Source organism: Zeugodacus cucurbitae, chromosome 2 (genome assembly GCF_028554725.1).
Source record: "Zeugodacus cucurbitae isolate PBARC_wt_2022May chromosome 2, idZeuCucr1.2, whole genome shotgun sequence".
In the NCBI taxonomy this organism is placed as follows: Eukaryota; Metazoa; Arthropoda; class Insecta; order Diptera; family Tephritidae; genus Zeugodacus; species Zeugodacus cucurbitae.
The window spans coordinates 60,323,486-60,347,116 of record NC_071667.1 but is presented as its reverse complement, the minus strand read 5'-3'; the positions used below and the strand labels follow the sequence as shown (position 1 = coordinate 60,347,116).

The window sequence follows — 23,631 nt, the reverse complement described above, 5'->3', positions numbered from 1 at the left end:
TCTTTACTGATATCATACTGACTGGGTGACCGACACATGTATTCCTATATTAAAGAAATGTTCTTGTTTCTTCTAGGATTCCGAAAAGGAAATAAACTTTTTTCCGAACTGTGAAAGATTAAACTCATAGCTCTTCTGCGCTCAGCTCCACATCGAAAGCAACGCAATTTCGACATGATAATATTTCTTAACTGGCAACGCCATCAGTATGCGTTATGATAGAAGGCAATCTTATTGCTCAAACTTCTTTAACCAGCCTTATACCTTTCGGAGATATCCGTGGATACGATAAACTCCTCTTTCGACTCAAGTTTTTGCCGGTTAATGATTTTTCACATTTTGGAAACAAAAGGAGTCGCACGGGTTCAAATTTTTCGAAAACGGTGGTTGGACCAGCAACTTGTAGCCTTAATTGACCAATTTGGCTGTCTGAATTGCGGCATTGTGAACCGTGCCTTTGACATGGGTGAAGGACACTTTCTATTTAGCCAAAAGTACTTTTATTCAATTTGATGTCGGATCGGCCCAATATATATATTAATAAATAATAATAAATATAATCAATATATTATAGTCTTGTGCCCGTTTTGACCTTCTGCAGATAGTCGATGGATCCGATGGAGCAGTATTCGCCGTTTTCGGAGCAAGTTTAACGGTGATATCAAGTGAAAAATATTTTGATGTCTCACAATGCAGAACTTAATACTAACTACTTTTTCCGACTTGGTCAATGCGCATAAGTATTTAATGCAATCTATAAATACACGCATACATATATATACATATGGGCGAGTAAATGCATATGTGAATATGTAAATGAGTGTACATTTCACTTACTTACATACATACATAAGTGCACTGCGATATTTACACAATATTTCAATGAATTTATGTAGAAAACTTTATAATAAAGAGATAAGCCTGAGATACGACCGATTCATAAATAATAAAAACTCATTTGAAGGGGCACATATGGTGTGCCGGAAAGCAAGCAACAACAGCAACATAAATAGAGTGCATGCAAATACTGAAATTGCGTACAACAAAGCGGAGATTGTCATAGAGAACAGGCGGGGAAGATGCACTCAATGCAATGGTCAACAAGGAAAAAAATTTGAGAAGCTTACTTAACATGACAAAAACCAAATGGGTAGAGCTAATATTATTTTTATATAATTTTTATATTTAAATGGATTCTTTTTTTTTGTACAAAAAAGAGCCTGATAGTGAAATAAATGCTTGAAATTTAATCCTTCACAGCGCTGTATTATAAAATTAAATAAAACAGAGTATCAAGCAACATAAAAACAGCGAAAGTTTAATCGCATGTGAAATTTAAGCCTCGGCGATTTTTAATTACTTTCATTATTTTTCCGTATTTAATATTATAATTTTTTTTTGTTTGGCTCATTTCCTTCTAATTTAACCGAGTAATTAGTATTAGGTGCCATATCCTTCATATCCTGTCATAAATATTAAATGCATACTCTTGGCAACAAAGCGAAATGAAATCTCACACTTTTACAACAAAGCGAGTTTTCAATGAAAATTGCGAGCAAAAAAAAAAAATAACAAAAACAAAAGCAAAAAACAATTGCATTAAAAATTTATTAAAAACCACACAAAACCATTAAAGTATTTAGTTATGGGAGATATTAACATGTGTAAACAAACATATATGTATAAAATAGCTGATACACAGCAATATATGTTTAAGCTCCACTGTTAGTGTGTGTGTGTGTGTGTGAAATATGGTATGTACAACAAATAAATTATTTTTATAGTTTTTCGTTGTTGTTGTTGTTATCTTTTTTTTCAATTTTAGCGCGAACGCATATCGTTGACATAGTTTTAACCATAAATACAAATGACCTGTGTAGAACGTAATCCCTGATTTACGTTTGTTACCGTTACATTGCATATGGTGAAAGCAGCCAGGTACATACATAGATAATGGTGGGGGGATTTTGTGTGCAAAGCGCTGATAATTTGTACTACTTTTAGGGAAAATATGAGTATGTTTGAAATAAATTTTGCTGAGTATAATATGATATCTTTTGAAGCTTAATTATTTTTAATACTAATTCCATGATTTGTTAGTTAGTACAAGTATTGCAAACACTTTTTATTGAATTAGGTCAGATGCAACCTAATATAGCATGTTTTTAGAATAAATAAATATGAAAAGTTTCATTTTATCATTATTTATAATTTACATGAAGATATCACAATATTCTGGAGTGTTACTACCAGTAGTTGTAAGACGCGAGGATAGTTTTTTCAATCATGTGAAAATCCTCTATAAAATTTAAGCAGAAATCTATGATTCGGGAGCCAGTTATAGAGTTATAGAGTTATAGGGGTTTGAAGCAGGCTATTAAAAGCTTTTATTAATGCAGTCGATGTTTGTTAATCTCTAGGATTAACTGTTATTTTAGAGAGTAGGCTTCTGACTTCTTTAGAAAAGAGAGAAGCGATGTACATTGCTTCCACTCACTGTAACTGCCTTGGATTAGTTGGAACCTAGAATCACATTGTTGAAGTGTTGATAGGAGAAGTATTGACTGTGACTTGTTCCTCGCTCATTCTTCAAGATTGAATACCAGCGATCCGTAGTCAGTTATTTATTACGGTAGACTAGATCTGTAGGCGAGACTCACCTTCATAATTGTTACTTCTAAGTGATGATACTCTCTAGACGAGAAGGGAGAAGAGACTTAGTACGTAGGGAAGATAGACTGCGCAGTAGGCTCAGGCGTAAACTCCCATGAACTTAACATCCGTCTACCGAAGTCGGTTAATATCTTTCAAGCTGAAGTATTGAGCATAGAGAAAGTCTGTGAAGCTCTATTGGCTAACAACGAGAAGATACATAAAGCAGCAATATACACAGATAGTCAGGCGGCCCTCCTGCCCTTGTCGTCGCCAACGACTATTTCGAGTATAATGCATATGTAAGTGCAAGAAGGCATTGAGCTCAGTAGAAGACAAATTCCAACTAGACTTGATCTGGCTTTCCGGACCCAGGAACTTTTTCGGTAACGAAAAAGCAGATGATTTGGCAAAGGCAGGAACCTTTCTAGGCGAATCCGAGGTAGAGTTAATACCACGCTCGCTAGGATCGATCGGGAAAGAGCTCAACACAAATGTTAATAACTGAACAGATATGGCCAAAATATGATAAGACAAGAACTAAGGTCTTATTAAATAGGTCCAGGAAAAGCATTTTCAGATTATCAGCTACTATAACGGAGCATTAGCCATTTGCAGAACATGTGATGAAAATGGGTATGCCCTACAATAACATTCGCTTTCTATGTGAGTGCCCAGGTATACGAAAATCTACGATTAGTTCATCAAAATGTCACATCTAGTGCTAATTGAGTCCATATAATATACGGCTGCACTCCTACCTATATACCTACCTACCAAAGATTGTCGAAATTATTTATGCGGTTTGGGCCAAAAACCAAGACATTACTATCAGATTAAGTTATCTTCTGTATTTGAGGAATATATAAATACATAAAATACATAAATTTTGAGTTTTTAATTAATGTAAACTGTGAACGCAAATTTTCCTGAAGAACAACATGTTAGGTTGGCAAATATCTCCCTTCCACCTTATTGTCTTTTGAATTTCGCGGTTATGTACGCTAAATTACACGAACGCCGAAATTCGCGCTATTTTAAGGTTTTCCTTCGTTAAAGGCAAATCCGTTAGAGAAACGCTCCGTGAGATTAATGGTGTTTTGGGGGATGGTACTCTTGCACTTCGAACTGCGGAGGAATGATTTCGACGATTCAGAGCGGGTGAAAATGACACCATGGATAAGCCAGCCGGCGGAAGACCTGTGACGACGAATACCGATCAAATCATGGAAAACATCGCGTTAGATCGGCATGTGGCATCTCGTGACATCGCCCAGTTGATGGGAGTTAGTCACCAAACCATTTTAAACCATCTGCAGAAGGCTGGATACACAAAAAACCTTCTGGACCGAATCAATGCCTGAACTCGACCCATTTTTGAAGCGGATGATGACTGGCGACGAAAAATGGATCACATACAACAATATCAAGCGAAAACGTTCGTGGTCGAAGTCCGGTGAGTCGTGCCAAACAGTGGCCAATTCGGGATTGACGGCTAGTAAGGTTTTGCTGTGTGTTTGGTGGAATTGGAAGGGAATCATCCACTATGAGCTGCTCCCATATGGCCAGAAGCTTAATTCTACCATATACTGCGAATTGGCCAACAGGAAGGGTGTAGTGTTCCACCAGGACAACGCCAACCACACACTTCTTTGATGACTCGTCCGAAGCTACGGGAGCTCGGATGGGAGGTTTTAACGCATCCACCATATAGGCCAAGTGATTACCACCTGTTCCTGTTCATGGCGAACGGCCTTGGTGGTGTAAAGTTGAACTCAAAAGAGGCTTGTAAAAAGTGACTGTCCGAGGTCTTCGCAAATAAGGAGGGATGAAGTTGCCATCTAGATGGAAACATATTATCGAACGAAAAGGCGCATATTTGTACCGAATACGATCACTGTAATGCTGTATAAAGCATTGAATAAAGAGCATTTGTCAACCTAATATAAGTATGGATACCAATATTGTCTAGATATTTTGGCGACAGCGATGTGTCTTCGAAGGAACCTTATTAGACTTAAGTATTGCTTGTATATTTTTGATTCGTATAAACCGTGTTTCGGAGTCAGAATATCTGTTATTTTTAAGGATTTTTTCAGCAATATTGATTACTAATTTTTCTAAAATTTGCCTAACACTCCATAAGCTGCATCTGGAGCTCTTCTATTGAGAGTATTAACTGGATAAATAATCATTTCATTATTTATCGTTCCTGGTTATATGAAATGAAGAAGGGGTTGTCTCTCACATCACCTTTCTTCCTAAAGAGATTACTACACGGGTTACCTCATCGAAAACTATTTTTTCACGCAATTCAGAAAATGTTTCGAGGAGCGGCAAATACTTAATCAGCATCTAACATATAATATTATGGCATAGCCATTGAATAAGATTGCATTCTGTGATTCTAAAATTTACAGCTTTTATGAAAAAATAGTGTAGAGTTAAACTTTATTGCAACAGTTAACCACTAAAATATGAAAATAAATTTAAAATAACTTATCTCAAGTTATGTGGATTTCAAGATGAAATAACTATAATATCTCCTCAAGAAACAGTGGATTTTGGATACTTGAGAGTTTTTCTAACTCTTAACCTAAAAAATCTACAGAAATTCACTAGGCCTCCAATAGGCGATTTCGTAACTCCTTTAACAGATTATCGTAACATGTGGGTATAATGTGAAGTAATCAAGCTTGCGCTTTGAAAGTGTAAACTGTGTGCATTTGAGAAAACTTGAAACATCAGTTGTTTATGTAAAAATAAAGAAAAGATCCACAACAAATACAAAGCCGTAAATCCGTGCAGGCGCGAGAACATGAAAGTGTTAGTTTCGGGCGTCATTTAATTAAAGTTAAACATTTTCTGTGTCAAGCGAGAAATAATTAGTTGTGTTAAGAGAAGCTACATATACACCGGGTTAAAATGTTATAAGAAAACTTGTAATTGCAGCCAGCAGCAGCAGCAGCTTTTTGCAGCGTGGAAATTTCGGCGAGCCAACAACAAGAGAAACAACGACTAACTGCGTCTGTTGCAAGTTGCATTCCACCGCTAACAAGCAGAAAGTAGCTCTGCTCTAGGATGCATGCTGGTAGTAAATATTAAAAGTCATGGGTGTTGTAGACACGGCAGCAGCGCTGGATAAATGAAAGTCGCGTACATGCCGCCTGCCAGCGCGGCATGGAGATGTCAAGAAAATATACAGCTATGCCAGCTACAAGCTGCTGATGTGCTATGGTATACTCGTATGTTGCAAGAAGAAGTTCAACAACAAGAACACGATGGCAGACAAGCAGCAACTTGCCACACATACAAACGTAAACAAATAACACATGACATTGTGAGAGAAACGCGTAATCGGGGGAGAAGAGAGCGCGCATAAGAAACACAAAAAACTTAAAATGAAGTGAGGAAAAATCTGCCAAAAATTCAAGCATCTAAGATGACATGCATGGCTTGCATAAGCACATCCTCACACACACACACACACGGATATACTTAAGCGCAATGCAGCGAGGATTATGCAACTTCACATGCGACGGGATAATGTTTTTACCCAATATATGTAAGCCCGGCTATATGTTTGGCTATAATATGCAAAAGTTGTGTGCGGAAAAGTGATACTCCTTCCGTACTTGCAGAAGGGCTCACAAAAGAAGCAACGCAAACTCTCCGATGTTGGCTGCTTGAGCGTAGCAGCGCAGTCCGTGCGTTCGTGGAAGGAAGTGCTTATGTTTAAGGGAAACGGGTGCGCACGGAAGGAAACATTTTATTTAGTTAAAGTATTAGTAAGCTTCATAAAATACTAAGAACACGTTGGATTAATTAAATTAGGTATGTAGAATAGCGAGTAAATGAGTACAGATGAATGCGTTTGCATGTGGAAATGTATGGAGCCGAACCCAGTAGGAAATCGAAGTGGAGGTAGCACAGACCGAATTTCAAAATTCAGAAACCAAAAAAAAAAAGTATGGTAGCAGTTGAAGCCGGTCGCTCATTGGTTAGGGATGGAGCACTTCGAGATACCCCGAAAATGGTTACCCAGGAAGATATCGTCACAGAAGTACCCGACTGCACATTGAAAGTTCGACGGATGAAGGTAGCTGAAACAGTGAGACCGCCTGAGTCATATCCTGGATGAAATATTGGGCATGAGAAATCTGTCGGCGTGATGTGCACCGCGTTTCGTCAGTCCGGAAAACCAACGTACCCACTTTATGGTTCTGCCGCTTAATTGGGCGTAATCCGAACCAGTTTCTGCATCGTTTTATGAGCGTCGACGAAAAGTAGATCATCTTGTATATACCAGAGCTAAAGAGACAGTCGAAGCTGTTCCGGTGAGAACGAGTTGGGATTTCGTTTCTGGGATCCCCAAGGTGTGGAAAAACAGAACAGCTCATCAAGTGAATCGAGTAACTCAACTCCGGAGCGCTTCCGGTTCATCTGAACAGGCCGAATGGTTTTTTCCTTCTTTCTAGCTTCTTTTCCATTAATGCCACGGACCAATGTCAATCTGTTATATTTTGGTGAGATTTATTACCGGTTTTAACATAGTTATCTTCAAAAATTTGGACTCTTATCTTAAGCTGTGGATAATTATATTTAGAAAAGAAAATCTTCAGGAGTCAAACTTTGCAGATACAATTAGTGAAGAATGACTGTTTGATTTGAGCAGTAAAAAATTCGTGTACCGGAATAAGGACCGAAACCGAGCCCATTATCCTCCACCTCTCTGCACAATTTCCACTGTATCAAACTTAAAGAATTGAAATGTATGTAATGTATGTTCTTTACACTTTTGTCGTTTTTCGTAATTTGTATGCTCTCGCTCGAAGTCCTGCAAGCTTCAAAGTTCTCATTAAGACGCCATTAAAACAAGGAAGATAATACATACGCCCAACTCGTCAGTGACCACTATTTTCAAATTTTCATACAAGGTCAGTTTCTTTTCCTCAACAGTTTCTTTCCATTAACAAATTTTTTGTTGGCCACCTTTCATATAATTTTTTAAATTTCCCCAACCCAACTGCTGTGGCAGTATCCATTGGCGTTTGGAACTCTTTCATTAGATAAGCGTGTGTATTAGACACTCCGTACTACGGACGGACCAGATAAATGCACTGCTATGAACTCCGGCGGCGAAAGCACCTGAAACACTAGCAAAGTTCATTTGGCAGTCGTACTAATAAGCTTTTTATATTATTACCTTCAAACTTAAATAAACTTTAGCATCACTTGGCTACTCGCTGGCAGCTAACACCTTGTGCTCATTAAGTGTGCAGCAGTGATGGTAAAATTTTTGGGAGCCAGCAAGCATTAGAGTTTGGGACTTAAGAGCAGGAGTAATGAAATTATTAGCAGAAAGCTTGCAGGTGAACTCTGAGAACCTTAAATGCTTGCAGGTGTTGGTGTGGCACCTTTTAAATTAGTGGCGTGGAAGTCAACTAAAAATTTGTGAATTTTGTGTTGTTGCAGCTAATGCAGTAGCTGACACGAAAAATTGCTCAATATGCAAAAAACACATTAAGGGTGCGAGGTGAAAGCTGTTTAAGTGGAAAGCTAATGATGGGAGCCAATGTGAAAAAAGTATATTTAAAAGGTACTGCTAGCAACAAGATTGTTTGAAATTTGAATTTGAAAATCAAGGAATAGTAAACAGAAGATATTACGAAAATGTCCTGACCATACTACTAATCTACCAAAGTTTTTTTTTTACTTCCAACTATGTCCGCTATTACGCGAGGGTGCTAAAAAAAGTAAGACCAAGAAATCTTGGCATAGATCTCGAAAAGGCGGTGCAATGCAGAAGGTAGTATTGAGATGATTCCACCTCGGATAATTGAAATCGATAATGACTAGTTAGAACCATTAGAAATAGAGATAAAATAACTGAGGGCGGAGAGTTCCCTAGACCTCTTTAATTTTACATTGGTCCTAAAGGAACTACGCAAGTGTTAGTGAATGCTCAGCACTTGCCCAGCTCAGTTGAGATCCAACCATCCAGTAGTAAACCATAAGAAGATATCGGTGCTCCTATTTATTCTCATTGCTCTGTGGTACTTCGTCTTGCAAGCTCATTAGTCGATTTCCTGTCAGTTTTATCATCAGTCGATTCCATTGTGGCAAGGCGTCCAAACTACCTTAATCGCGAAGTAGTCTAAGCCACTGATAGTGAGGATAGGCATTGGTGTACTAACTTCGAGCACACAGCTAACGAGCTCACGGCTAATTTCAAAGCGGATCGTCGCTTCTCTAAAATACGCAACAGATCCTCTGCTGCCTTTATGGTAATCACTTCCGCTTCAAAAACACTACAATAGTTTGGAAGTCTGAAGCTAGAGTTAATCCTAAAAATAAATCCATCCCGCCTCTCCTACAGCAACTCCTACCCACCTATTTCCATAGTTAAGTCACATTATGCGAATTTTTACTTTGGGCAAAATTAATTATTTTTTCGAAACAAAAAAAGTTATCTCTGTTTGTGTTTTTCTTTGAAGATGGCTACCGAGTGTTAAAATTAAAAAAAAAAAAAAACATTTTCATTCATATAATTTATAGTTAGCTGGCTGGATGAATGTTAACCCAACTTTGGACCAGACCAAATTACTTTTAATACTGATTTTAACAGTGAAAACGCTAAATTCAGTAAACATCCAAAATAGACTGTAAGGGAGGAAAGGAAATAATTTTGATCCACCATATCGAAAAGGGAAAATAGTGTCCTTTCAATTCACTGTGTCTCAAATCAATGAAAGTTAATTAAAAATTACTTGGGTTGGCCTTCGAATTGTTCATTTTTCTTCTGAGTATGAATAGTTTCTGGTTAAAAGAGCAAGCCATAGAAATGTCCCGTTATATAATTTTTTTCTATTATTATATTTTTAGCCAAAAAGTGTGCTTTATTTTTGGTCATCAGGTTAACACACCCAATTTGTTTTCTATTTATCTTCGGAGTTTGGACAGTTATGGATACCAAATTTTTTGTACCGCTCAAATGTTCTATTTTATTTAATATGGGTAAAAAAATTTGCTATAAGTTGAAGAGAAATCAATGTCCGAAGCTTAGTAAAGTTACGGCTTTCGATAACTGGTATGTATATCAAAAAAAAAAATCGTCAGAAGTCAAAAAGTTAGGTGACACTTTTTTGGTTATAAGTGGGGGTATGTCTAAAATAATAATAGCAGTAACAATAAAGTATTTGCCGTTGCTGATAGTTGAGCAATTTCAAGAGAAGCATACAATTTTCATCGATCGACCGTCAAGGTCAGGGCAAATAGTGGTGCTAAAGCGAGCTTATCTCCGGTTTAATGGGTTATAAAGTATGCTCCATACGTAAAAAATTAAAACTAAATTAAAAATCACCCCTTAACGATAACCGAAGAGATACGCGATTACATTTTGTCCAGGTGCCTAGAGATGGAAGTCTAATTGGCACAATGCGTTCGGTAGGAGGAACGTCGGCTGGAATGGCTATATAGTCATGGGGATGGTCTGATAGGTCGGGGAGCCATTTTCAACCATGGTATATACTGACTGCAATATTTGAATATTAATATGACTGCAAAAGCATATAAAATGTCGAGAAACTGATTTTATATGTTTGTAGCTTTGTCATACTATTTCCATCATAATAATGCACATATTAAAAGTGGTCGAGTATTATGTCTTGAATTAAGAGACAAAACACAGTTTTAAAACAGTGACCGCCTTACTCACCGGACATCAATATAATAGAAAACGTGTGGATATCATTGCTTGGGAAAGTTTATAGGCAGGCAATATTCCACTAAATAAGAACAAATCCAATTCATTAGAAAACTTTGGTCATTAATTTCCTGAAATTATATTAGAAATTCGTACAAATCGATGCCCAATCGATTCTTTGATGTAATTCTCAATAATGGGTGTTCGACACACTCTTAAAAAATATATAAATGTTTAAATTAATTAAATCAAAAATTCAAAAATATGATCTTGGCAGAAAATGTTAAACAAAATTCAAAAAAAATGATATGTTATAACCTGATGACCTAATTTAAAACTATAATTTTTCTTTGATTTCGTAAAAAAAAATATTAAAAAATATTGAAGAAAGATAAAATGATAATTCTTGTTTTATTAATTAGAAAATAAAAATTTCACATTTTTAGCTTCTTTAGTTTTGATAGAAATTAACTAAAACTGTTTGATCCAGAGGTATGTATTCGTAAGCAAACATTTGTTGATGTTTTTAAGATGTTTTGGTGATATTATTGGCAGCAACATTGATATTTAACTCATTTGGTGAGTTGGAAATTTCAAGGTTTAGAGCTCATTTGGAATAAAATAAATGCAGACATTTGAAATATTCAACAACTAAATTTATTATTTTATTTGTTGACTTATGTATATATGTATTTATGTGTTACAAGAAGTCAATATATAATGTGGAACGAGAAACTATGAAATATGCAAGAACCTGATTAAAGTTGAAGGCTCCACTTTGATGAAGGCAATGAAGAGAGATAAAAAACGGCAGCAATTCAAACCACACACAAACACACATGCAAATATGTTAGCAGCGGCAGGCTGATGATCCCGTTTCAGAGCGGTAAGTGATGCGCGAGCCAAAAGCTGCAGCTCTGCAACCGAAATCCAAACAGACCAGTAGAGGCAATACAGCTCAGCCACGGCAAGCTGGGCTAAATCAACGAGACGAAGAGAACCCAGGCGGGCTAAGGTGAGATGGGGCAGTCAGAGTACAGCAACAACACGAATGCACTGTTGAAGGTAACCGAATAAATGGGTAACATGGCAACGTCGGACATTTGCGGCAAAGGTGTGTGCAACCAAAAGTCAAGCTGTGGAGGGCAAGTTTTTTTTTGCTTTTTTGTTGTAGGTTTATTTTTTGTTTTTGTTGTATTTATTGTATTTTTTTGTGTTTGATTGACAAAGGGCTGTTGCATTGAGTGAGTGCAAACCAACTGGCAAGAAAGCAACAATATAAACGAAAAAAAAACAGCAACAACAGCGACAACAACAAAGTATTGGCAATATTCGTAGCCGTTGGCATGCAGTCGATGCGTCTATGCCTGCTGCAAAGTCAAGTAGAGACCGACAAGCATTCGGCTGACTTGAAAAGGCGTGTGTAACGGCAATAACGGTAGTATAAAGTCGCAACATTCCTCATATAATAACAATAGCAACAACACTGCAGTGGCAGCAACAGTTGTTGTAAGCAATACACCAACAAAAAAATTAAAAAAAAAAAATCGAAAAATTGGTAACATGAAATTGAGAAAGAAGAGGCTGCAAGCGCACACAAAAAGAAAAATATAACGGATCTTATGCTTACCGAGTCACTCAATATCTGCATGCTCCACTACATGTCTGCTGCCATTAACTGTTGTGCCACTGCGCCACTGTTGCACACATTTGTGGGGCATGCTACACGCCACACCGCTCACCTCACCACCAACCGAGACGAAATAAGGTTACAAAAAAGTCTTTTGATTATAATTTAAGTACATGACATGACAACGCGGTTGACTTGTTTTCCCGAAAAGTTTCACTTTGTCGACTGCACAAACACACGCACACACAGAGTCATTGCTGCTAACTGTTGTATGAGTATATGTGTGCGCCGTGCTGTGGCGGCTATAAATTTTTTATGAACTTGGTATTTAATGAGCAGCTCAGGTAAGGCCGCAGGACACAAACAAGAAAACAACTGTAACACACACATACCTACTTTTGCGCCAAATGAGCACAGCGTACACTTGCCACTTCCAGTGGCACGAAGAAAAATTTCAAGTAAATCAGCTTCACAAGCTGGCAAATTGCTAGTAAAGACGCGAGTGTGGGCAACAGGCAGGCAGTTAGAGCGGAAATATGCAACAACGGTACATCTTTTACTTCACTACTGCCGCACATATTGACTGTAGTAACAAGAGATGCGCACATGCCACACACAAATCCATTACATATGCACGCAAATACAACAAAAAGGAAAATATGTTTTCCAATAAACTCCGCCAACAAAGTCAATTGTTGCTGATGAATGCAATTTGTTGCTCATAAATATAACCGGTAACCATGTGGCATATAACCAGCTCTATATAATACACACCTGCCTGGCAGCGCTGCCATTGTGTATATCTGTATGTGTGCCTGATTGACTCCCCCTTCTCAATGGTCGCTTGAGTCGATGATTGCCATGTAAAGTGAAGTAGCACGTGTTGTTGAAAGCCCGGAAATGAGTTGCAGCATAAGATCAGGCGATGAATCAGAGCTTTACATTCATTAAGAGACAAGTGCGCGGAGGCGAGTTATGGCTCTTGCTTAGTAAACAAGTAATATTCGGTGAAGCTAACGGTAAGCGCTTATGAATTATATATAAACAGAGAGAGATGAAATCTTGTGAAGTCGAGAAGCAGTTGTTGCTGGAAACTTAAGTGTGGCTTTGCACAGCATTTATTTTAAAATATATCTTCTCTACGTCAATTCTGGATTTTTCTTAAATATTATTTGAAGTAATGTGTAAACAAGTTTAGTCAAAATTCTATGCATAATATGCGTACACATATACATATGTTTGGAAAATAGTCCAGCAATGAATTCTTTCAGACCGAAACACGCCGACACAGTGAAGCAGCCAAGTCCAACTCATGCAAGTCCGGAGACTTTATCATGAATGTTTAAAAATAAAAACGAAGCAAGGTGTGAAAGGAAGACATCGGAAGTGAAGGGGGTCGGCACCGACTTCCAGGATATATCCCTGTTCCGACTATTCCCCTTCAAGCGTACTAAGTACTCAAGGCATTAGTCTCAGCTCGGCAACAGCCCGCTAGAGGGTTCTGCGCTAGCCATTACCGAAATCGTTAAGATCGCAGGTTCCATTGGGTTTGGTGTGTTTGAAGTGTTGTAGCAGAGAAATTGGTACCCTTCTTCTTCTTGACTGGCGTAGACACCTTTAACGCGGTTAGTCCACAACAGCGTGTCATGCATCTCTCCTTCTGGTAGTTTGGTTATACTAAGTGAAGCCAGATCCTTCTCCACCTGGTCTTTCCAACGGAGTGGAGGTCTCCCTCTTCCTCGGCTTCCACCAGTGGGTACTGCATCGAACACTTTTAGAGCTGGTGCATTTTCGTCCATTCGAATAACATGACCTAGCCACGCTGGACTATGTCTATATCGTCGAATAACATATACAACTCATCATTCCATCGTCTTCGGTATTCGCCGTTGCCAATGTTTAAGGTACCGTAAATCTTCCGCAAAACCTTTCTCTCGAAAACTCCTTGTCCCGTCTCGTCGGATGTTGATATCGTCCACGCTCTTGCACCATAAAGTAGAACGGGAATGATGAGTGACTTGTAGAGTTTGGTTTTTGTTCGTCGAGAGAGGACTTTACTTTTCAATTGCTTACTCCGCCCTTAGTAGCACCTGTTGGTAAGAGTGATTCTGCGTTGGATGCCCCCTCCAAAGAAAAGTGAAGTGAGTGGCCAAATCTACAGTTTTCTTAAAGGCGGTCAGAGGAAACCGTGGGTCGTCTTTAAGGTGTGAAAGTGCTGGTTGGCTGAACGAACTACATAATATCATCAGGTGTGCCGATGAACGTTCGGCGACGCTTTACAAAGAAGCAGTATAACAATTGGAAGGGGTTAGATTCGATGCCTTGAGAAAAATGGTTCACTTTCTCTTCAGGGGAAATTGAGGAGAGTATGTGATATTGTTGTCCACGCACTACTGGAAGGTATTACGGCTACAGAGAGTAAGCGCTATTACTGCTGAATGGTGCTTATGGAAGGTGATTCTGAATAAAGATTTTTTTTATCAAAATCTTAGGAGTTAAGACTATAAACAGTATTCTGTCAATGAGATACGTTTGTGCTTCTGGTGATCTCTCTTCTGCACCATTATTTATTGTATAACCTTTTATTTTTTAATTATTTGATAAAGGAAGGAGTTTCACAGAAAGCTAACATATCTGAGACAATACTCCGGGTCCAACTTTCGAGATATTTTTGTTAATTCCGGGCCGGATAGATATATTATTCAATGGTAATGAGATCTATAATGAGATAATTCTTTTTTTCCTACCCACTATAATGGGTATATAATTTATTTTTGTATAGTGACAGAAGATATCTTTCCAGTCGTCTGCCTTTAACCCGAATTACTACTTTTTTCAGATTTCGAAAGACCATTGAGTATTTGCGGGTTTTAAGTATACACTCAAGTCCGCTTATAAAGCTGTCTGAGAGCAATAAGCTTAACTTCTATTGTCTTAAATAAAAAATAAAAGTGACCAAACATTGATGTCTTGCGAAATTATTATTTTTTAACTTTCTTCAAATACTATTATTAAACTGTGAAACTATTTGAGACTACAGTGTTTGCACTAAGAATTCTTGCAATTTTTACATTAAATCAATGTATTGACACTAACGCGGCATGTGGCATGTTGTGGACCCGAAAGCGCTTTCTTAACCGCAAACTGAAAACAAATATAAATTCCTACACCACTCACTTGCTGCTTAAATATATACTTACATACATACTATGTATAATGTAATGTGCGAGGGCGTGAGCTTTTCAATGCAATTATATAAGCAATAACAACAATGACAGTGCCTCAAACAAAAAACACGCTCCACAGCAATGCAACGTCAGTCGCTGCCGACTTTGAAGTGCCACTTTTTATTCATGAAGCTGGGTTTGCCGAAGATTTGGCGAAGGATTTTGCTTCCTAGTAGATTCTTTATGCGCCTTAACTTTTATTTGATATTTTTTTGCGACAATCCTTTCAGCTACTCAGCAAGTGATTTACTTCAATACCGGTTCATACTATTTTTCAGCCTTAAATATAAAACTTAAGACATTTTTTTCCAAACTACTCAATTTTTTTTTCTTTGGTACGTCTCTAATTTTTCTTTCCTTTTCCCATTACTTTAGCGACAATCAATTTTTCTTCATCACAAAATTGCATTCTTCATACAGGCGTTCGCCCGCTCACACGGCCCTGCTTTCGTTTCTTCGTTTCGGAAAGTACGTCTTCTGTCTTCCGTTTGCCATTCATGCAGTCGTCATTGCTCGATAGGTTCTTTTGCACATTCAAACAGTCACCAGTCAGCCAGTCCGTCACTCCGTCACTCACTCACTCATTCGCTCATTTATTCATTCACAGCTTTGTGGTATTACGTAGTAGGTGCTACTATTCGTGGTGCTGTTGTTGTTGCCGATTTTGCCCAAAATGATTATATATTGTTGTTGCATTTGGTCACGCTGATGAAATTGCTTTTGGGTGCAATTCCACATTATCGATGTATGTTTGGGTTTGTGTAGTTGTTGTTGTTGTAGTTGTCGCATGCACGGCTTATTTGTGGGTGTGCGCTTGTGGCCATGTCTTTTAACTCAATTCCGTAACCGGCGCATATAGAAGAGAAAATTTCACACTTTACTCATTTCCGCATCCGTCATGAATGACCAAATAAGCAAACGAATGGATGACTGAACGAACGAATTGCCATTTCATTAGCGCTGTTTCCTTTGGCACATGCGTCACCTCACACGCCCTCTTGTGCTCCAGCTTGGCGCACCGCTACCAGATGAGTATGTGAGCGCTCATCTCCTGCTGAGCTGCTCTGACATCGGTCATTTCGGTGCGGTGCGGTGGGGTGCGGTGCTGCTTCCTTACTTGGTTATTCTCCATTGCATTTTGCCGTCATTGGCGTGTTGTTCCTTTAGTTTTTGAATTTAATCTAATAAAACGCTAGCTGTCATTCGACACTCATACACTCACACACCCCTGCGCACACAAGAGTCATTTGCCTGTGTTCATTAATCAACTTACAAATCTTACCACATCACATTACCGTTCGAACGAAAGAGAAAAAACAACAAATACAAAAACTAACAAAAAACGAGCGTAAAATACGAGTTGTTATTCTAAGATAAGACTGAATGGCATAGCGGAAATTGTAGGTGCTTCATGCCAGCTTGCTTTCTGCAGAAAGAGTTACCGTAGATTTTCATGAATAAATGACAGACTGACTGACTGACTGGGTGTGTGTGTGTGTCTCGTTGGTTAAAGCAAGACGAATTGACAATTCGTATTACTTGTTGGCGTTAATTTTCCACAGAATTTTGCACCTAAGTAAAGACTAGTGATGGTATTAGCAGAAGCATAGATGCAAGATTTTCATGGAATTCGAAGAGAGCTAGTGAACGTAAAGCGCTTAAAGTTTAGCTTCAGCTGCACAAATCAAGCAGACTATATGGAGATAAAGTTCAAATATATGATCCCAATAGCGAAATAAGACAATCTTCTAATTTATTTGTGATGACAGAAAATTTCACGGAAGTAAGGTAATCGTTGATACACCTATAATGTGGATTCAGGTTCTATCAGCAGACGTCCATACAAAAAAGTATATATATGTGTATCAATAAATGGCACCGAATGAAGACAGAAGAGACGTACGAGCTCACTAAAAGACGTCAGACTATCAACTCTGCTTTTGTTAGATTAAAGCATCTAGTTTCTAAAGTAAATTTGAAAAACCCACGTAAAGAAGTCAATGTTTTCGGCGTAAAAACAGTACTGCTGTATCTGAAAAATTATCTTGAGAATGAACATATATTCTTTTAACAACATAGGAATACCGAAGCTCTTCAAAAATAACCCTTTCCCTACTTTTTTAGAGAAAAACAAAAAAACGTTAACTTCGGCTGTACCGAAGCTGATATACCCTTCACAGGTGCATTTCTTTTAGTAACAATGAGTTTAAGCAAATCTAAAGACGTAAGAAAAAGTAAGTAAAAACAAAAAGAAAACATTTACTAATTCTTTTTAGCCGGGTTGTTTGCTAGAAACATTAAGGTTATATAGTTAACCGATCTCAACAATTTCTTCGGAGATTATATTATTACCTTAAGCAGTAATCCATGTCAAATTTCGTGAAGATACCACATCAAATGCGAAAATTTTCCATTCAAGCCCTTAATTCCGATCGTTCGGTTTGTATGGCAGCTATATGCTATAGTGAACCGATCTGAACAATTTTTTGAGAGATTAAATTATTTCTATGAACAATAACTCACACCAATTTCGTGAAGATATGTAGTAAAATGCGGAAGTTTTCCATACAAGCCCTTGATTCCGATCGTTCAGTTTGTATGGCAGCTATATGATATAGTGCTCCAATATCGGCAGTTCCGACAAATGAGCAGCTTCTTAAAGAGAAAATAACATCTGCAAAATTTCGTAACGATATCTTAAAAACTGAAGGACTAGTTCGTATATATACAGACAGATAGACGTACGGACGGACAGGCAGACAGACGGACATGGCTAAATCGACTCATTTCAACATACTGATCATTTATATATATATTTTATAGTGCCTCCGACGCTTCCTTCTGGATGTTACAAACTTCGTGGCAAACTTAATATACCCTATTCAGGGTATAAGGATATAGAAAATTCAAATTTTATGGAAAATATATATTATCATTCGAAAGAACATTCTTTGGCATTTATTTATTAAAGATTATCTCTTTCAAATGTTGGCCGCGGCTACATCTCAGATGATCCTTCCTATGAGTCAAATTTTCGATGACTCTTTCGATCATTTCGACTGGTAACTAGCGAATGACGGGCGTGATGTTTTGCTCCAAGGCCTGTATCGAAACGAGATTGCCCACATAGACTTTAGGCTTTACATATCCCCACAGGAAAAAGTCTAATGGTCTTATATGACACAATCTTGGTGGTCAATCGACCGATATGGGAAGTGGCGCCGTCGTTTTGAAACCAAATGTCGCCGAGATCACGAGCTCCAATGACAGGCATCAATTAGTCGGTTATCACGGCGCGATAACAGTCCGAGTTGCTGGAAACGGCGCCGAATTGACTCTCGATAATGAATGCCGGGTCTCAAGATGGGATAAGTCTTTCGATATATGAAAAAATGTGGGAGACAAACAAGATTTGGAGACATTTCTATTCGATTTATCCAAATTAAAAAACGCACAATAATCTTTAGGTTCCTTCTTTTCAGATTTCAAGGGTTCCTGATATTCAGATTTATTATGAAATTTTTTGGAACAAATCTGCGTAATTTTTCAGAAAGACTCAAATTTTAGCGGTTCTAGTTGATAATTTCAACTCATATACTTCCCACCACGATTTACGACACAATTTCCTTAACAATTTCTTCCACACTCCAACAACCGAAAGCTTGCTAGCTACAGTTAAGCTTTAAAATTATTACTTCCAACACCTGCTGCCTGAGTTCTTATGCATTCGCATTTGGTTAAGCTGATGAACATTTCATTATAGTAAAAACCATTGAATGTCATCACTCATTGCATGGAATATGTGTCGGTTGTTGGTAGTGGTAGTGGTGGAGAAGTGCAATATCAGAAGCATTAGCAAAACGGAAAATATCTCAGCAGCAGTAACCGCAAACGGCTAACGGATAGAGTACGTTACTGCGTTTCGACACTCTTCAATTCCTCGGCGAGTTGTTCAACATCTTGTCGGATTTGGCTACGGGTTGGCAAGAGGGCGGCCGTTTAGCCATTTTGTGTGTGTAGACAGTCAACAGTTGCTTGCTAGCTACAGCTGGTCGTGTACTCTACTCTTTATACTCCGTCCTCCTCCATTTCTCTGTTCGTGCACTGGTTTTGTAGTTGTATTCGCCGCTGCGTGTGCGTGCATTGACATTCACTTTGGAGACTACTAAGATCCATCAGGTTGTTCGCTTGTCACTTTTCATTTGTGGCAACATGAAATGCAACATCCTGCAATTCGAGTACTTTAACGGATCAACCAACCGAGCAACCAGCAGGACGCTGACGACAATGAGTTCTTGGTAATGACACTCATCCGGTTGTATTATTTCGAACTCATTGCATAGTACTCGATTTGAGGTTTAACCATTACAGGGTGTGTGGTTTGCTTAGCGGTAGAGCTAGAGGCAGATTGTGGGCAAATACGGATTAATTATAATTATTAGTGATTTGGAAGCTGCTGTTTAGGATCTCAATTCTCATAACTATTATTCGATGGATAATTATTAACGAAAATTAATTGTAGTGGACCCGTTGGACGTAGATCTGTCGGTTAGTAGAGTTCGAGGTCGTTGGCAAAGCGTTGATTCATTGTACTATAAAGAACATTCTTTCAAAGATCTGACCCTGATTAGGTAGCCATCAAATTTCCTGATTTCCAGCACATTTTGGGTGGTCCCTTATAGAAAAATATAAGATCCTCGGAAGCCAAGAACGATTTTTAGTTAGAGAAAACTATTGATGCATAAATCTATCGAAACATGCTTATCATTGACTCATATTCCAACCGATTTTTACTATTAACCCTGTATGCACCACCTACATACACCAAAATGTTTCGACTCTCTCAAAAAAAAAAAAAAACAAAAAACGAACAGAAAATGCATTAATAGTAAACTTAGCAACCGAGCACTTGCAGTTCCAGTCACTTTGTGGTTGCCACTTGCACTTACTTTACGAGTAACGGGCTGCCTGTAAATATTTGTCTGCTTTTAACTGAATAAGCCACCTTACTTTGCCTTATCCATTTCTTATGATTGTAAACTGCACCGCACTAATTCCCAACAACTGTACACAAAGCACACTCTTCCACACAGCCAAATGTTACTGTTATGAGCGCATCCCCAATGTAACGGTATAATGTTGCATATCACTAGAGTTTTTCAAATATTTATAGTACATTCACTCACTCACTTATCCATAAATACATGAATACAAATACTTGTATATATCAGCGCTACCGTTAACTCGGTAATCCAAAAGGAATCCCCCTCGACGAAATGCTATTGAATCACATATTTATTTATATACAATTATAGCGCTAGTATGTAGTAGCAGTATATGGAGCTCGCATTCACTTGCATTTGATGCATTCATAATATCCACAAGATCACACACATACATATGTCTGTATAGTAAATAATGTGGCATGTGGCAAAGCAACAGAGTAAAATGGAATAAGAACTTCAGAGTCAAATGAAAGGAAATGTGCATTATCAAGTGCGTCTATGTTGAAAGCTGGGAAAGTCAGGCAGACTAAGTACCAGACACATAGTCAGTCAACCAGTGGTATTTAGTCAAAGCATACAATATAGGGTGCGCACACACATACTCGTGCACTGTTTGATACAGATATTTGCATAAGTTAAAACATATGTATTCCTTTGATGGAATGAAAACCAGATTGAAATAGGGCATTCAAATTAGATTTTGATTCTCGCTGAAAGAAATTGCATAGAAACAGAAAGTCTTTGCCGTCACCTCACAACAAAAGGGGAATTTAAAACTGGCAACATGGTGCTCATCAAAGAGTGAGTAAAAGAAGTGCTATACTCGTCAGTACTTGTAGATAATATACCTAACTCATATAACTTAACATTGTGATGCATTAAAGGAGGAGTTTTTGAATAATAGAACACAGATTAAAACTTGCCTAACCCAAGCTTGTCTAAAATCTAATAATATCTGTTAATCCAACAAATGTTATGAAGCTATATTATATGGTGTTGGGAGTGATACTTATTTAGAATTTGGTAGTCACTCTTTGAGACCTTTAACGGCAAATAAAGATCTCTTTTGATAGTCATAAGTATATTCAGTTTATGGCCATAGATTCAGTTAGTTTAATGACTTCAACAGGGAAAAGTCAACCAGAGCGTCAAAAAGGATTATATTATTGGTATTGGATTTTAGTAGTGTTCTGATCAAATGAGAGTTAAGACCGATTACATTCATGTGTAGAGCAAAATCGCTTTATCGTTAAAAAATGTAGACTTAATTTGGATAAAATATCGGAAATAGTGCTACAGAAAATACTTTGATTAAGATTACTAACACATTAATCGATATATTCGGTTGGCAAATATACTCCCGATTTTTTGCTCTTTATTCAATGCTTTATACCGCATTACAGTGATCGGATTTAGTTCAAATATGCGTCCTTTCATTCGATAATCTGTTTCCATCTAGACGACAACTTTATAATACCCATCGTAGAAGCCCCCTCCTTAGCCTCTCACAAGCCTCTTTTGAGTTCAACTTTATACCACCAACGGCGTTCGCCATGGACAGGAACAGGTGGTAATCACTTGGCGCTATGTCCGAGCTATATGGTGGATGCGATAAAACCACCCATTCGTGCTCCTGTAGCTTCTGACAAGTCATCAACGAAGTGTGTGCTCTGGCGCTTCTGGTCGATTGCCTGCTTCCAGCGGTCCAGTTGTTCGCAGTAGATCGTAGAATTAAGCGAGTGTCAATATGGGAGCAGCTCATAGTGGATGATTCCCTTCCAATACCACCAAACACAGAAGCAAAACCTTCCTAGCCGTCAATCCCGGCTTGGCCACCGTTTTGTACGACTCACCGGACTTCGACCACGACCGTTTTCGCCCATCTCCTGGGCGAGATTCCACATGTTGGTCTAACTCGATGTTTTCCATGATATGATCGGTATTCGTCGTCACAGGTCTTCCGCCGGCTGGCTTATCCATGGTGTCGTATTCAATCGGGGTGAATCGTCAAAACCATTCCTCGGCAGTTCGACGTGATACAAAACACCATTAATCTCACGGAACGTTTCTATAGGGGATTTGTCTTTAACAAAGGAAAACTTTAAAATAATCCAAAAGTAGGGGTACTACGTCCACAGAAGTGCAGCTCTGTTGTACCATCTTTACAATAAAATCGAATGGGAGGTGGGTGTGGTTATTAGTCGATTTCATTCATTTGTACATCCTGACCATTTTCATAAATTTTACTCTATATCCAACTCCTTTAGTTGGTGACACAAAAAACTGAACAAATCTGTTGTACTCTGCGCACCACGTTGCGGGAATGTATAACAAATGTCCTCGGGAAAGAAACATAGTCAGCAATCTTCACCAAAGTCTCGCCATATACACGAAAGAGACAATATTTTCACAAATCCAGCAGATGTGGTCAATTAAATCTAATAAATTATCACAAAAACATCTGCTTTGATCTCCAAAATCTGTTAAAATAGCTCAGATATAATATCATAAAATATCTTTCATTTGTAGATGTCAGAAAATGTTGTCCCCAATCGTTGGACTACCGAAATTGGAAAAGATTTTAGAGTTTGATGCAGAGATGCAGAGAAATGGAAACCCAATCCAGCAACAAAAAAAAAAACTTTTTTTTATCCGAATTATAGCTGGCAGTGTTTTTACCAAAAACACTAAATATAAATTAAATCAGTTTTCATATCTAACGACTAACAATTTCTTTTAGTATATCTGCACATGTGTCTGTAACATATTAAATATCTTAAACCATAATTACGCGCATCATAATTTTAATGAAAGACAAAACCGTTTAAAAATCTCACATTCGTGTATCCGAGCATTATTGTAATTAATATTATTATTAGTATTTTTTTTTTCTTTGAACTTTCCAATTTGCAATTAATTTAATTGTTAATGAATGCAAATATATGCCATTCATATTGTACGACGGCACGGTAATGAATGCAGCTAATTAATTTGCTTTCAGAAGAGGGTGCGCATGCAAGCTGAGATATGTATCAATAGATAATTAAATTAATGTTTTTCTTTATTGTTCATTTAACGGTGCATATTGCGTTGTTATAGCGATTATTAATCGTTATTTAAAAATCATTTTTGAATATTTTAAAGTTTTTTTTCAACAAAATTTTTAATTCGCTGCAGTTTTTTGCGTTCTTGCAACAATATACTGGGTGGTATAGTTAACATAAAAAAGTTAATGTGTAGATAATGATCTTATACGGAAACACATTTTAAGATATGGTAAATTTTGAATTTAAAACTGACCTGGAAGTCTTATAGAAATGAGATTCAATAAGGATACGAAAAGATGTATGATTGCTTACCTGTAAAGAAAAAAATAGAATTATTAATTTAACAAATCATAACAATTATCAT

The 23,631-nt window shown here is 37.7% G+C and overlaps 1 long non-coding RNA gene across 1 annotated transcript; it reads left to right on the top strand.

Annotated features, from left to right (window-relative positions):
- Positions 1-11,041: 11,041 nt before the first annotated feature.
- On the top strand, positions 11,042-23,424 carry LOC128919827 (uncharacterized). Its single transcript, XR_008469961.1, has 3 exons — positions 11,042-11,471; positions 11,588-13,006; positions 22,750-23,424. It is a non-coding gene; the product is annotated as an uncharacterized LOC128919827 (long non-coding RNA).
- The last annotated feature ends 207 nt before the right edge of the window (positions 23,425-23,631 follow it).